Source organism: Erpetoichthys calabaricus, chromosome 4 (genome assembly GCF_900747795.2).
Source record: "Erpetoichthys calabaricus chromosome 4, fErpCal1.3, whole genome shotgun sequence".
NCBI lineage: Eukaryota > Metazoa > Chordata > Cladistia > Polypteriformes > Polypteridae > Erpetoichthys > Erpetoichthys calabaricus.
Genome location: NC_041397.2, coordinates 84,020,916 through 84,035,301, shown reverse-complemented (window position 1 = coordinate 84,035,301; position 14,386 = coordinate 84,020,916). Strand labels below are relative to the sequence as shown.

General features: G+C 38.7%; 1 protein-coding gene across 4 annotated transcripts in view; it reads left to right on the top strand.

The window, feature by feature from the left end:
- Positions 1-14,386, top strand: part of slain1a (SLAIN motif family, member 1a) — a 112,896-nt gene that overhangs the window by 32,154 nt on the left and 66,356 nt on the right. The window lies entirely within an intron of this gene.

Here is a 14,386-nt window from a genome sequence, read left to right as displayed (position 1 = left end):
TCTATTTTAACAGGCTGGAACATGAAGCAGTGCTTCCGAGTAGAATTAGTTATCTCAGATTTTTTTTTATGCTGTGTCTGAATTGTGACTGTGTTCAGCAAATACTGTCATTCTTTTAACAACATGCATCAAATTAACTGTCATTTGTCACTAATTTTACAAATCTCTGGACTGGATAGGTGAATATACCTATTCTTAATTCTTATAAAAGTATTTCTGATGCTGTACGAGTCACAAGGAATAAACAGCCACAACTTTCTTGTGGTCCTGATGTAGTCATGACTAAGAATTAATTTCCTGCCAAAAATGACATGTTTTTATATACAGTACATAGATAATTTATGTGAGTAAAGGCATTCCTGTTCTGCACTGCCTTGTAGCAAAATCATCTAATTCCAGTATTAGGCCACGCCTACCTAAATTTAGTTAATTTAACAGCTGTATTTTATTATCCATTCTTTAACATTTTAACATAAATATCCAAATAATGTGCAAGCGTTTTGTAAAATAAAATTGAAGGTCTGATGAGCAGACTTTATCCTCCCTTTGTGTGTTATACGGAGGTACAGAAATAGAGACAAAACAATTCTGAGATCTGTATACATCATGTTGCCTTCTGCTTCACATTTGAGCTCACTCAATAAATTGGCATTCTGAGGATTGAATGCTGACATTTATTATTCAATCTTGTTTTCTTAGTTTTTATCTGTGAAAGGCAATTTTGTTTAAAGATACTGTAACTAACAGCTTCAGCAATAGAGGGTAACAATGGAAGCAGATAAACAGTAATCATAATGTTCTTTTGAAATGATTTATTCAGGTATGTAGTGATAAGCTGTAGAGCTGTCATTACTGTATTGATAATAATTAAGTTATTAGGTTTTGTTCATTATGTCAATATCTGAAAAATATAAGGTTTTAAAGACAACAGTTTTAGATATTCATCTGTAAAATTGGTAGTATTTTTAGGAGCATCATGCTATTGTTTTTATTGTCTTTGTTAAAATATATTTTGGATTTTTTTACCGTACAAGGTGTGAGACTGTTTTTTTGATGTAGGGTTTTTATAGTTAAAGAACGCCGAGTAGCATAAATTATTCCCTTTCATGTTAGTTGTTGCTAACAAAGTGTAGCCATGCTATATTATTCTCACTGCAGACAGCACCTGCTTGAAAATATTCAGTAAAGTGTACTACACTCATATGCTGTTAGTGTGCACTTAAGACTTGTCATATAATCAAATGTCTGCTGTCTAGAAAAATAAGTTATTAATGAATGTTTTGTAAATTTTCTTTGAAAAATGCTCATTTTTTTAATGCTTGTTCAATGATTATTTTTAATTGTAATATTAAGAGGTGGCTGCTTTGGTGATGTTATGAGACTGCTTATGGGGGCATTGTGTGTGTGTTTTTCCCCTCTTCACATGATTGTTAAACAATCCCTTACATTTTAAGCACATTATGCAGTTAAAGGCTGTCTAGATATCATACAAGAGTAAATCAAAAAGTAAGAACAATTTGCAAATTACTCGGCAACTGCAAAAGATAGAGTGTGGCACAATAAAGTTTTTTTTTCGATGGCTTATGGCTAATTCAAGCATAAGTCAACTTGAAGCCATGATCAAATGAACATGGGACACTCTGCTGCAGGATTGTACCATTGAGGAACAATAAGCCATAGTGACATTTCTTTGGACAGAGGGAGTAAAACCTGGTGAAATTCACCAAAGGATGTTGGCTTTTGATCAGTAGGTTGTTTGGGTATCCATCTTTTGCAAACTTTATAGTACCCTGTCATCATGCAATACACAGATCCATAGCTGATATGCAAATGTGTAGAAATAGCGGACAACATATTCAGTCTGTCTTCTCTGATGACAGCATTCGCCATGTCGATATGGGCTTGTGTGCGCAATGTTGATGACTGACCAGATTGTGCTTCGTTGGTTACACTTATTCCTGCTTTAAACCATACTACTCATTCATAAATGTTTTGCTGGGTCCTGCTATTTTCACTTCCTTACTGAGCCAACATCCTTTTGGTGAATTTCACTCTCTCTGATCAAAGAATTCTCATTGTGGTGTGTTGTTCAACAATGGTGCAATCTCACAGTGGATCGTCCTTGTTCCTTTGACCTTGGCTTCGGCTAGATTATTGATAGAGCACTGCACTATGCACATTTGAACTACCCACAAGTCATTGCAAATGTGTTATATCGCGTAAGCTTCTATTCATGGAGTTAACCTCGAAATTTTCAAATTGCATTTACTTTTTGATGTTAGTATGTCTATAAGGGATGTAAGGCCAGGTGGATCGGTTGGTTCAAATTGTACTATCATGGTGTAGATGAGAAGAGAGATGGGGTAGGAGTTATCCTAAAGGAACAGTATGTCAAGATTGCTTTGGAGGTGAAAACCATGTCAGACAGAGTGATGATTATGAAGCTGGAAATTGAAAGTGTAATGATGAATGTTATTAGTTCATATGTACCCCAAGTTGGATGTGAGATGGATGAGAAAGAAGATTTCTGGAGTGAGTTGGATGAAGTGATGGAGAGTGTACCCAAGGGAGAAAGAGTGGTGATGACGTTGGAGATCAAGAAGCGAAGGAGAGTAAGTGCATATCCAGGGATCAAATGGTGGAAAAAGGAAATTCAGTGAGGAGGTAAGACAGACACTGGGTGGCAGTGAAGAGTTACCAGACAGCTGGGTAACTACAGCAGAAGTAGTAATGGTGACAGCAAGAAGGTTGCTTGGCGTGACATCTGGACAGAGCAAGGAGGAAAAAGAAACCTGGTGGTGGAATGGTGAAGTACAGGAGAGTAAACAGAGGAAGGAGATGGTGAAGAAAAAGTGGGATAGTCTGAGAGATGCAGAAAATAGACAGGAGTACAAGGAGATAAGACATAAGGTGAAGAGAGAGGTAGCGAAGGCTAAAGAGAAAGATGCTGAACACTAAGGAGGGAGTAAAGGAACTGTACCGATTGGCTAGACAGATGGACCGAGCTGGGAAAGATGTGCAACAGGTTAAGATCAAGATGGAAACATACTTGCGAGCGAGGATGGTGTGTTGAGCAGACAGAATGAGTACTTTGAGAAGCTGATGAATGAAGAGAATGAGATGTTGGATGATGTGGAGATAGTGAATCAGGAAGTGCAACAGATTAGGAGGGAGGAAGTAAGGACCACTATGAAAAGGATGAAGAATGGAAAGGCCGTTGGTCCAGATGACATACCTGTGGAAGCATGGAGGTGTTTAGGAGAGATGGCAGTGGAGTTTTAGGCAGATTGTTTAATGCAGTCTTGGAAAGTAATAGGATGCCTGAGGAGTGGAGAAGAAGTGTACTGGTACCAATTTTTAAGAATAAACGGGATGCGTAGAGCTGTATTAACTATAGATGGCAGAAATGGATGAGTCACACTATGAAGTTATGGGAAAGAGTACTGGAAGCTAGGTTAAGAAGAGAGGTGATGATTAGTGAGCAGCACCATGGTTTCATACCAGGAAAGAGCACCACAGATATAATGCTTGCTCTGAGGGTGTTGATAGAGAAGTATAGAGAATAGGGCTGCAACTAGTGATTATTTTGGTAGTCGACTAATCGTTCAATTTTTCTTTCGATTAGTCCATTAGTCACGATTATTTCATGCTTGACTATTTTGAAGCCTGCGACCTGTGGTTGCACATCCTGTTGTGGGCTCCAGTGCATGTCTTACCTCATCTGCTCACGTTTGTCCACCTGTGAATGTCACCCTGATGTCTCTGCATTAACATGATTAAAATTAATAATAATCAAATTAAAGTACTTGGAAAAGGTGTTCGACCGTGTCCCTCGGGGAATCCTGTGGGGGGTGCTCCGGGAGTATGGGGTACCGGACCCCCTGATAAGGGCTGTTCGGTCCCTGTACAACTGGTGTCAGAGCTTGGTCCGCATTGTCGGCAGTAAGTCTAACCCACTTCCAGTGAGAGTTGGACTAAACCAGAGCTTCCCTTGGTCACCGATTCTGTTCATAACTTTTATGGACAGAATTTCTAGGCGCAGCCAGGGTGTTGAAGGGGTCCGGTTTGGTGGACTCAGGATTGGGTCACTGCTTTTTGCAGATGATGATGTCCTGTTTGCTTCATCAGGCCGTGATCTTCAGCTCTCTGTGATCTTCGCAGCTGAGTGTGAAGCGGCTGGGATGGGAATCAGCACCTCCAAATCCGAGACCATGGTCCTCAGCCGGAAAAGGGTGGAGTGCCCTCTCAGGGTTGGGAGCGAGATCCTGCCCCAAGTGGAGGAGTTCAAGTATCTCGGGGTCTTGTTCACGAGTGAGGGAAGAATGGAGCGTGAGATCGACAGGCGGATTGGTGCGGCGTCCACAGTGATGCGGGCTCTGCATCTGTCTGTCGTGGTGTAAAAGGAGCTGAGCCGTAAGGCAAAGCTCTCAATTTACCAGTCGATCTATGTTCCTACCCTCACCTATGGTCACGAGCTATGGGTAGTGACCGAAAGATCGATATTGAGAATACAAGCGGCTGAAATGAGTTTCCTCCGCAGGGTGTCTGGGCTCTCCCTTAAAAATAGGGTGAGAAGCTCAGTCATCCGGGAGGGGCTCAGAGTAGAGCTGCTGCTCCTCCGCATCGAGAGGAATCAGATGAGGTGGCTCGGGCGTCTGATCAGGATGCCTCCTGGACGCCTCCCTGGTGAGGTGTTCCGGGCACGTCCAACTGGGAGGAGGCCCCGGGGAAGACCCAGGACATGCTGGAGAGACTACAGTATGTCTCCCGGCTGGCCTGGGAACGCCTCGGGATTCTCCCGGAAGAGCTAGAAGAAGTGGCCAGGGAGAGGGAAGTCTGGGTATCTCTGCTCAATCTGCTACCCCCGCGACCCGACCTCGGATAAGCGGAAGAGGATGGATGGATGGATGAATCAAATTTAAAATAACAACTAGTGAAACATATGAATTTGAAAATAATCAGATGTTTTTATATTAGTGAGACCATCACAATAAAAAAGAAATACATTAAACAATACAAACTAAAGTGCATTTAACTTAACCAAAAAATACATCATTAAAACAGAAACGTTTTTCATATTTTAGTAATAAATGACAAAATGTAGACAAACTATATGATGTGTAAAGCCTGAAGTGCAAAGATCAAATAAACACTTTCACAAAAGGTTCAAGGATTATACAATAGCTTCCGTGGAGCAGCGGTAGGAATTACTGACTTATTATCAAGAGTCCCCCGGTTCGATCCTGACTGCCTCGTATATTTACCGTTTTGAGTAGTGAGTTGCTCTTATTGTTCATATTATACTATAAACACATACATTTGATTTGCATCTGTAACAGTCACTGTAAATGTATAGTACTTGTAAAAGTTACCTTTTTTTTTTCACTTTTATTCTCTCAGTCATGATCACGATACATAATACCGCCCCTCCAGGGATCTGTCGCTGTTACTTTTTATCTGAAACTGGGAATAACTGTAGATGTGAGTGGTGTTTTGAGACAATCGAACTGGAAATTCTCTGATCTGGATGGATAAAAGCTGACACACAAACGCTAGCGAATCTGCTTTATTCTTAATCTCATTGTCACTTGATTTTTTTTTATTCAATTTTATTGAGTGTTTCTGCTTACGCTGAATTAGTATGCACCTTATGGCCCATGATGTCAAAGCCACACTGACAAAAAAACAGAGACATAGGTATATATGATATTTGGAATTATTCATTTTATTACCTTATGATACATTTTGGAAAACATTGTGGCACAGATGCAGCATTATTCATATTACAGTGGAACCTCGGTTCACGAACGTCTCAGTACATGTACAACTCGGTTTACGACCAAAAAGTTCGCCAAACTTTTGCATCGGTTCACGACCACACACTCGGTATACGAACAAGCCAGGTTCCCATTCGGTTTGTACATGTTCAGTCTCTCCCTGTGCATTTCCTGTGCAGCGAGCAAGAGAGAGAGCGAGAGTGTGAGAGACACACACACACACACACAGAGGCAGCGAGAGAGAGAGAGCCGCGCATACACACAGGCAGCACCAGAGAGAGACAGACGCACACACACACAGGAGCGCGCTAGAGAGAGACAGACGCGCACACACACAGGCAGAGAGAGAGAGAGCCACTCACACACACAGGCAGAGAGAGAGAGAGCCGCGCACACACACAGGAGCGCGAGAGAGAGGCGCGCACACACACAGGAGCACGCTAGAGAGACACACACACAGGCGCTCCAGACTCGCAAAATAGAGAGAGAGAGAGAGTGAGTGGGCGAACGAGAGAGGGAGGACTGGACGCATAAGGTAGAGAAGGCTTGTTTTTCGTTTCAGTTCTGTTCACAGCGATCGGTTCGTAGCCTGCATTGTTGCAATGTTACTTTTCTTGGTGGTTTATTAAATTACGGATTTTTCAAATGTTCACTTTTTTTCCCCCTGTGCTTAAAACTCATTAAAAGAAAGTGTTTTTAACGAGCGGTTTCTAGCACTATAGCGTGAACTATTGCAGTGTTAGTTTTCTCTGTTGTTCAAGGTTTTCTCAGTGTTATTCAATGTTTTTACATTTAGTTTACTATTATGCTGTGCATTCTATGGTTTAATTAACTATATTTGTGCTTAAAAATTTAAAAAAAAAATTATATACATACAGTTCGTACGGTCTGGAACGGATTAATTGTATTTACATACAATCCTATGGGGGAAATTGCTTCGGTTCACGACCAAATTGGGTTACGACCAGAGTTTTGGAACGAATTATGGTCGTGAACCGGGGTTCCGCTGTATTCATATTCATTCGCGTACCTTTTTGTGGTTGTAACCAGTGACCGCGTTTTTTTTTTTTTTCTCTCCCAACCTTGCCCAGTCTGCACAGGACTCCAGGACATGCAGAGGAAAGAATGTTCCTCTGCAAGGTGAGCCATGAACGCTCTTCTTTTCTCAGTGGACCCCATACATGCCTTGCACAGTACATGTGCTTTGATCACCGCCAGGTCAAGCAACCGGCCACCTGCGTGCTCCTGCTAGCACTGAATAAGCTCACGCCTTCTGGTGTCAATGAGCAGCACCGGGGGGAAAAAAAGAGACAAATATATGTGACATTTTGAAGAAATCATTGTATGACCTGAATAGTGTCAATCAGAAAACATCATCGCACTAATGCAATATTATTTGAAAACGAACAGATCGGGTGTAAATTTGTTACTTGTAAAAGTTAGCTTTTTTCACTTTTATTTTCTCAGTCTCGTTCATGCTCTCCCTCCCCTCCTAATCTGACCCTAGATATAACTAACTAACAGCGCCAGCATAAATTCTCAAGAGATGGCGGCATCACAGCTCCAGGATGCTTGTGTTTCAGATGCTCATGCATCGAGGTGGTGCTGCCGAGAAAAGAAAGCTCTGCTTTGCATAATCTGCATTTAACTTTTTTTTCTTTTTCGGTGAACTGCTCCTACACTATAGAAAGTTTCTGTCTCAGTTTTTTTCCATCTCCCTCCCCCTCCTTGCCATTTCAACCACGTTTATTTTCCTCTACATTCTTCTCCTTAGACGTTCTTTCTTCGTTGGTAGGACTGTGTGCAGTCTTGACAAACAATAACAAACGATACTGCCCCCAGACGTTCATGTAGTGCATTGTAGTTACAAAAACCAATGTGGTTCTTTGTGACTGGAGCCTCTATTGAAGGTTCTGTTTATGACGCGGCGACAATTTTTTGTAGTCGACGTTATGGATTACGTCGACTAATCATTGCAGCCCTAATAGAGAAGGCCAGAACGAGTTGCATTGCGTCTTTGTGGACCTGGAGAAAGCATATGACCGGGTGCCTAGAGGGGAGTTGTGGTATTATATGAGGAAGTCGGGAGTGGCAGAAAAGTATGTAAGAGTTGTACAGGATATGTACGAGGGAAGTGTGACAATGATGAAGTCTGCTGTAGGAGTGATGGATGCATTCAAGGTGGAGGTGGGATTACATCAGGGATTGGCTCTGAGCACTTTCTTATTTTAATGGTGATGGACAGGTTGACAGAAGAGATTAGACAGGAGTCCTCATGGACTATGATGTTTGCTGATGACATTATAATCTGGGCTGAGAGTAGGGAGCAGGTTGAGGAGACCTTGGAGAGTTGGAGATGAGTGATGGCCAGTAGGAACAAGACAGAATACATGAGTGTAAATGAGAGAGAGGTCAGAGGAGTGGTGAGGATGCAGGGAGTAGAGTTGGCGACGGTAGATGAGTTTAAATTCCTGGGATCAATGAGATTGCATTGGTCTGAATGTGTACAGAGTAGAGATACTGGATATATTGGGAAAAGGATGCTAAGGATGGAGCTGCCAGGTAAGAGGTAAAGAGGAAGGCCTAAGAGGAGGTTTATGGATGTAGTGAGAAAAAAAGGGCAGGTGGTGGGTATAACAGAGCAAGATGCAGAGGACAAGAGGATATGGAAAAAGATGATCCACTGTGCCGACCCCTAATGGGAGCAGCCGAAAGAAAATGATTTTACTTTTTGATTTATCCTCGTGTTATGCATTATAAAAGCTTACGTATGTAGGAATGAGTGATGGTTACACTTATCAGTAATATTTCATCTACAGTTTTGTGTAGTGTTTCCAAAATTTAACTCCTCTAGCTATTTGAACCTGCCTTCACATATACTTTGCTTAAGCCAGTTGCAAGTTTTGAAAATTCATTTAAAATTAACTCAGTAAGAGGTTTAAGGTGTTCATTGCTCTGAACATCACTTTTGGGGAAGTTATTCTAATGCAAAATATACACACACATGCTTGTTGAATATGACTATCATTGCAGAACATACAGTAATTGAAGCCATTGCACCGCACGTGAACATACTATTGTATACTGAAGTCATATAAGCAGTAGCTGACAGACATCTGGCTTTTCATACTAATTATGCTTTCTGAATAAATCAATCAGGAATTAAGAGTTCATTTGGTACTTGGAACCAAAACGACCAGTTATTGTGGCTTTCAAGTTTTAGCAGCTTTGTGCAGATCAACATATGATTGATAACAGATGCTGCTCAGTCTGCTCCATGTTGATATCAAAGCTGCTTTTAAGATGACTAGTCGATAATTGCTACAGTGGAGGTATTCCTGTATATAGTAAAGAATTGACTTGCTTTATTCGTTTTGTAGGAATTTAATCTAACTCCTAGACTAAATGCAGATGTCCAATATATTATTTGTATTAATTCTTGGCTTTTGTACAACTTACATTTTTAAAGTGGTGCTTTATTTCTGTTTTGTGACATGGTATCATGCAGCAGTTGAACTGCTATCGCACAACACTTGAAAGATTTAATACACTGCTAGGGCATAGCATGTATAGAGTTTGTGTTTTCTCTTTACTACTTTGTTAAATTTTAGTTTCCTCCAGCAGTTTCATTACACGATGGCAAGTGAACTCATTGACGTGCTTGTTTTAGCCCAGTAACCACCCAGGGCATGTCAGTGCTTTATGTTTACTGCTGCCACTGAGTGACTTCCAGCATCCTAAAATCTTAAGTTTGATTTTGGGAAAAATGTAAGCTACACAAAACTAATCTTTAAGTTTAATTGTTTGACAAAAATAAAAAAATGAATCAGATATATATAAATGGAAATTGTTGTTTTTCATGTATTAAATATCCATCCATTTTTAGAGCATGTCAGTACATTTCAATTACAATGAGCTGAACAGACTGTGTTATCAGGCAGAAACTAACCCTACCATACTAAAGGCACAGTCACTCACATAGGAAGATTTATAATTCCCTGACAATTTTTTAAGATGAAATTGTATTTAAGACATTAAAAACCACAGAAAATAAACCTCTTTATTACAGTTCTTTTTCAATATATTGACTTTTCTTTTTTGACTGACCTATTGTATCTGTTCTTGTAGCTTGATCTTTGGAGAATTGAGAACAGTTGATGCCTGTTTAGTGTTTGAAAGGATAAACCAAGGTGTTTGGTTGTTGGAACACATGAAAGCCCTCATTGCACCATAGGTTTTTTTCCATGCTACATGGTCCCCCTAAGTTTTTTTTTTTTTAGCTTTCATTTACATAATTGCATTATGGACACTCTCCTGGGGCAAATGCACACACATAAACTGTACTTCAATGTTCCATCCTTTCAATCATTTTTAGAGAAATTAGTCAATGTAAATCTTCAATAAATGAGAGAAAATGGTGAGGGGGGGGGGAGGGGGGGCGGTGGAATAGGAGTACACTTTCCAAAAACACGATCGGAACATTAATGAAAACCAGGTTCCTCAAACTGTGAGGTAGCTGCACTAACTTCATTTTGATGCTTCCCTCAGTCAAGAAATATTGTTAGCTTTCTGTCTGTGTGTATAATGCTTATACAGTATGTTCACGATACAGGTGTAAACTGTTGTCTGCTTCTTGTTGTGAAAAATGTAGAAGCTACAGACAGTATTTATTAAATTGTTTGGACTCCGTAGCAATGATATTTACAGTTTTATGTAGTTTTGTGTCTTATCTGGGTGCAACATTTTTCCTGTTATGTTTAAACAAAGAATTTAGAATTTTAACAGAGGCTAATATTTAATGTCTATTAAATATTACATTTCTCAGGTTATGCAGGTATGTTGAAATCTCTCAGTCATTTTCAGAAGGCCATATTTCCAGGGCAATCTGCTCTATTGTCTTGTCTTCTCCATGGTGGGTGTGTGTGTTTTTTTTCTTTCTTTTTTTTGTGCGTGGGTTATGCGCTGGTTGCTGAATTGTCTGCCCACTAACACTCCGCTGCCTGTTTCATACCATCTAAACTGATGTGTTGACCATTTTCTGTATTGTTCATGAAAGTAGAGGATGATATGTTTTTATATTAAACTTTTCAGTTGAGTAAGGTATGATATCAAATTTAATTTATTCAGAATTAAATTCCACCCACACCTTGAAGCAGTACTTGTAGAGAAGGGCTGACTCATTATTTTAAGTGAATTTGTTGAATGAAAAAGTAATAAAGGTCTGTGTGTTATGTATAGATCTAGGTGATATGGGGGTGTGAGCCTCACTTGTGCTTTCTGTGAAATTCTTTTTCTATTAAATCCATTAATGAACTCAATTGAGTCAACTCCGCATCATGGGGTATAAAGCACATCTCACCTGTAAGGGATAAAGAGATTACCAATCCTGTGTATTTTATGATATTCTCATTTTAATTTCTGCATTTAGCCAAAAGAATGCTTTTTGATAGTGGCTTGAATTTGCCATGAGTCTTGCTTTGCATACCACAACAACAAATTTAAATGTCTCCACAGTTTTTCCTGTCTTTATTTCTTGCTAAAATGAGTTACATTGCTGTGCCTCAGATGAATCTTGCATTCTGCAGGTTTCACCCAAAAAGATTAGTGGGCTTTATTTGATAAAGGCATGACGTTGAAATTCATCACACAGCATGACTTTGTTTAGTCCACATTGGACATCTGAGATGTTTGATCTTTGTGGATTTGTAGTATTCATTTGAATTTCTGTACAATGCAACACAGTGTGAAGTTTTGCCTATTTTCTTTTATTTTAGCTACATCATTACCAAAGTAGTTAACAGATTCACACAACAGTAATAAACAATTGAAAAAATTCAGTAAATCAATTGAACGGTTTTGTGAACACTGCAGTGAGTTCATTTGTTTTATGTTTTAATAGCAAAAAATATACTATATAGAAGGAAATCTTTTAGGTTTTTATTTGTAAACCTCTGTCAAGCAACTAGTGTTAAGTTATGTTGCTTAGTTTTTACATTTTTTTCTTTTGAATTTTTATATTTCCAACATTTTACAAGTAATTTAACTGGATCATATGATAACCTTTCTAAAATGTAATATCAGATCTAGACCAGCGCAGGTTACGAATTGGAGTCCATAGTACAAGCATATCTGCCCATTCATTCAATATACTGTAGTCCTGTTCAGCTCTTTAAAACATGTTAAATCATAGTGTAACTGGGTAGAAAGGTCAAAGCATGTCAATGTTGAACTTTTATAAGACATCAAATTACCACTCCTGTTTTTAATTCCACACTTTTATTTATTTATATAAGCATATTTTACTGGTTTTGCCCAAATATTGGATAAACCTAGCATTACCCGAGTAAAGCTTGTGTTATCCAGCTTTACACAGGTCTTTTGGATAATGCAAGCTGTTCTCAAATATATATTATATAAGCATTTATAAGAGTCAGGCACCTTTTTAACTTGGTTCTCACTCCTGCTGCAAATTATACCATTTCCCTCAGGCAATCCTACCAAAATGCTCTTCAAAGCAGATGGCTGCCAGCTGTAGGCACAGTGTTATTTAACATCAATGCAGCAGTAAGAGAGGAATATGTGTGTAAGGGCATTCTTAATTTTAGCTACGGCTAAATTATACCAATTACAGTGTAATCCCTTATTGCTGAATGACTAATTATTAACAGCTAGTAATTGACAAAAAGATAAAGCCAAGGTGGGTGTCTGCAGAGTATCAGGAAGCTTGTGCCAAAGTATTGAAATGATGAAACTGCCAGATGTGAGATGGTCTACTCTTCAGCCTGGTGTACTGTTCACCTAATGAGTAGCATCAGATAATATGACATTTAAAGGAAGCAAGCATTAATGTTTATATATTAAAAATACAAAAAAAAACCTCTAAGGCTACATTTCCCCAATAGCAAATCCTTATGCCATTCATCAGACCAATTGGAGGCTTCAAGCTATAATTAAGTTCAATAAAGTGACGTAGTTGAGACACAAATTAAGGCAACAAAATCCTAAATTTAGGTCAGAGTGGTTCAAAACTAAAAATGGTAACACAGTCTTGGCAAAGCAAATAATTCCACAAATTGTTATTATGAAAAACCTCACAATCTTCTCAAAAGGCTATGTATGTGTTTTTGATGTTGGGGAATTTGTAGTTTTAAGTGTGGTTAAAGCCTATTTCACTATTTTTTTTCCTATGTTTATTTCTTAGGAGACGGTCGATGATTTTGTACATTTGTTTTTTCTCTAATGTTCTATATACGAAAAGCTTTTATGAGAACAGACCATTCTTCCCCAAATAGTTTTCCAGACATCATAGGAATATAAGTAGTCAAATTAAAATTAGGTACAGGGGTCTGTATTCCCATGATGTGTTATGTTTTTATTTGTGGAAGTGATTTTCACGTTAGCACCTAATTTACCAACTCCCTTTTGTTATATATTTTTAATCACTTTTTGCAGAAAGTGAAAAGGTTGAGTGACATCATTATTTTCTTATAGCTTATTGCTTGTAGCTCCTTAATAAGTCAACTCTTTGGTGGGCTTTATGCAGTACTATTATATCCTTCTTCAGTACATATTGTAATGCCATATAGGTAGATTGTCAAGAAAGTTTGAAAAATGTGTATTTTTATTAATGTTCGGAGAGTTACACCTCAGTAACATAATTGGATCTTTTAGACTGCTTTGTTTCTGTATTACCGAAGTGATTGATATATACTAAATATGTGCGTTATGCAAGAAAAGAAGTACGCCATCTTTCATTTTTTGATTTTACATATTGAACATAATTAACAGTTGTCTAGTCGTAGGTTATTTAAGTCCTAAATGAGATAAATCTAGCCTTGTGTGACAAGAAAAGTGAGTCATAACAAATTTTACTTGGTCATTATTTATTCAATTAAAAAAATTAAGTTGACATGCAGAAGACAGTTTAACTATCTTCAACAGTATACCTTAGATAAATCACTTTCTTTGTGAATTTTGGCACACTCTTCCTTACAAAACTGCTTCATCTCAGTGATGTCTGAGTGTATTAATTTATGCACAGCCCTCCTAAGATCCTGCCACAGAATCTCAGTTGGACTGAAGTTTAGACTTTAATGTGCTTATTCCAGAAGCTTGATTCTTTTCTTTTTCAGCCATTCAGTTGTAGATTTGTTGATGGGCTTATATCATTGGCCTTTTGCATGAGGCAGTTTTGACCAGTCCATAGTTGTCTGTCAGATGGTCTCACATTTTCCACTAGAATACTAAGTTTACAGAAAGGGCCTAATAATAGGCTAAATGTTTACCCAGGTCATATGCCTGCAACAGCCCCAAATCATTGCTTCTTTTCCACCATTCTTAATATTTCATACAGTATATGTTGATTTTTATGCTGTTTCACAGTATTTGCATTTTACTAAGCATAGTGATATGGTCTGGTCTGGGTTGTCTAGAACATTGTTTCTCATCCACAGGGCCAATTGGGTCCAACTTGGGTTTTGTCTTATTGTTTTGGGTCTAGTTATTAAATAGTTTTTCAAGGTAAATGACTTTTGCAACTCCATTCTGACTATGATCACGGTTAAGCGCTCTGGTTAGAAAAATGTATTTTGCAGTTAGTGCTGGGTGGT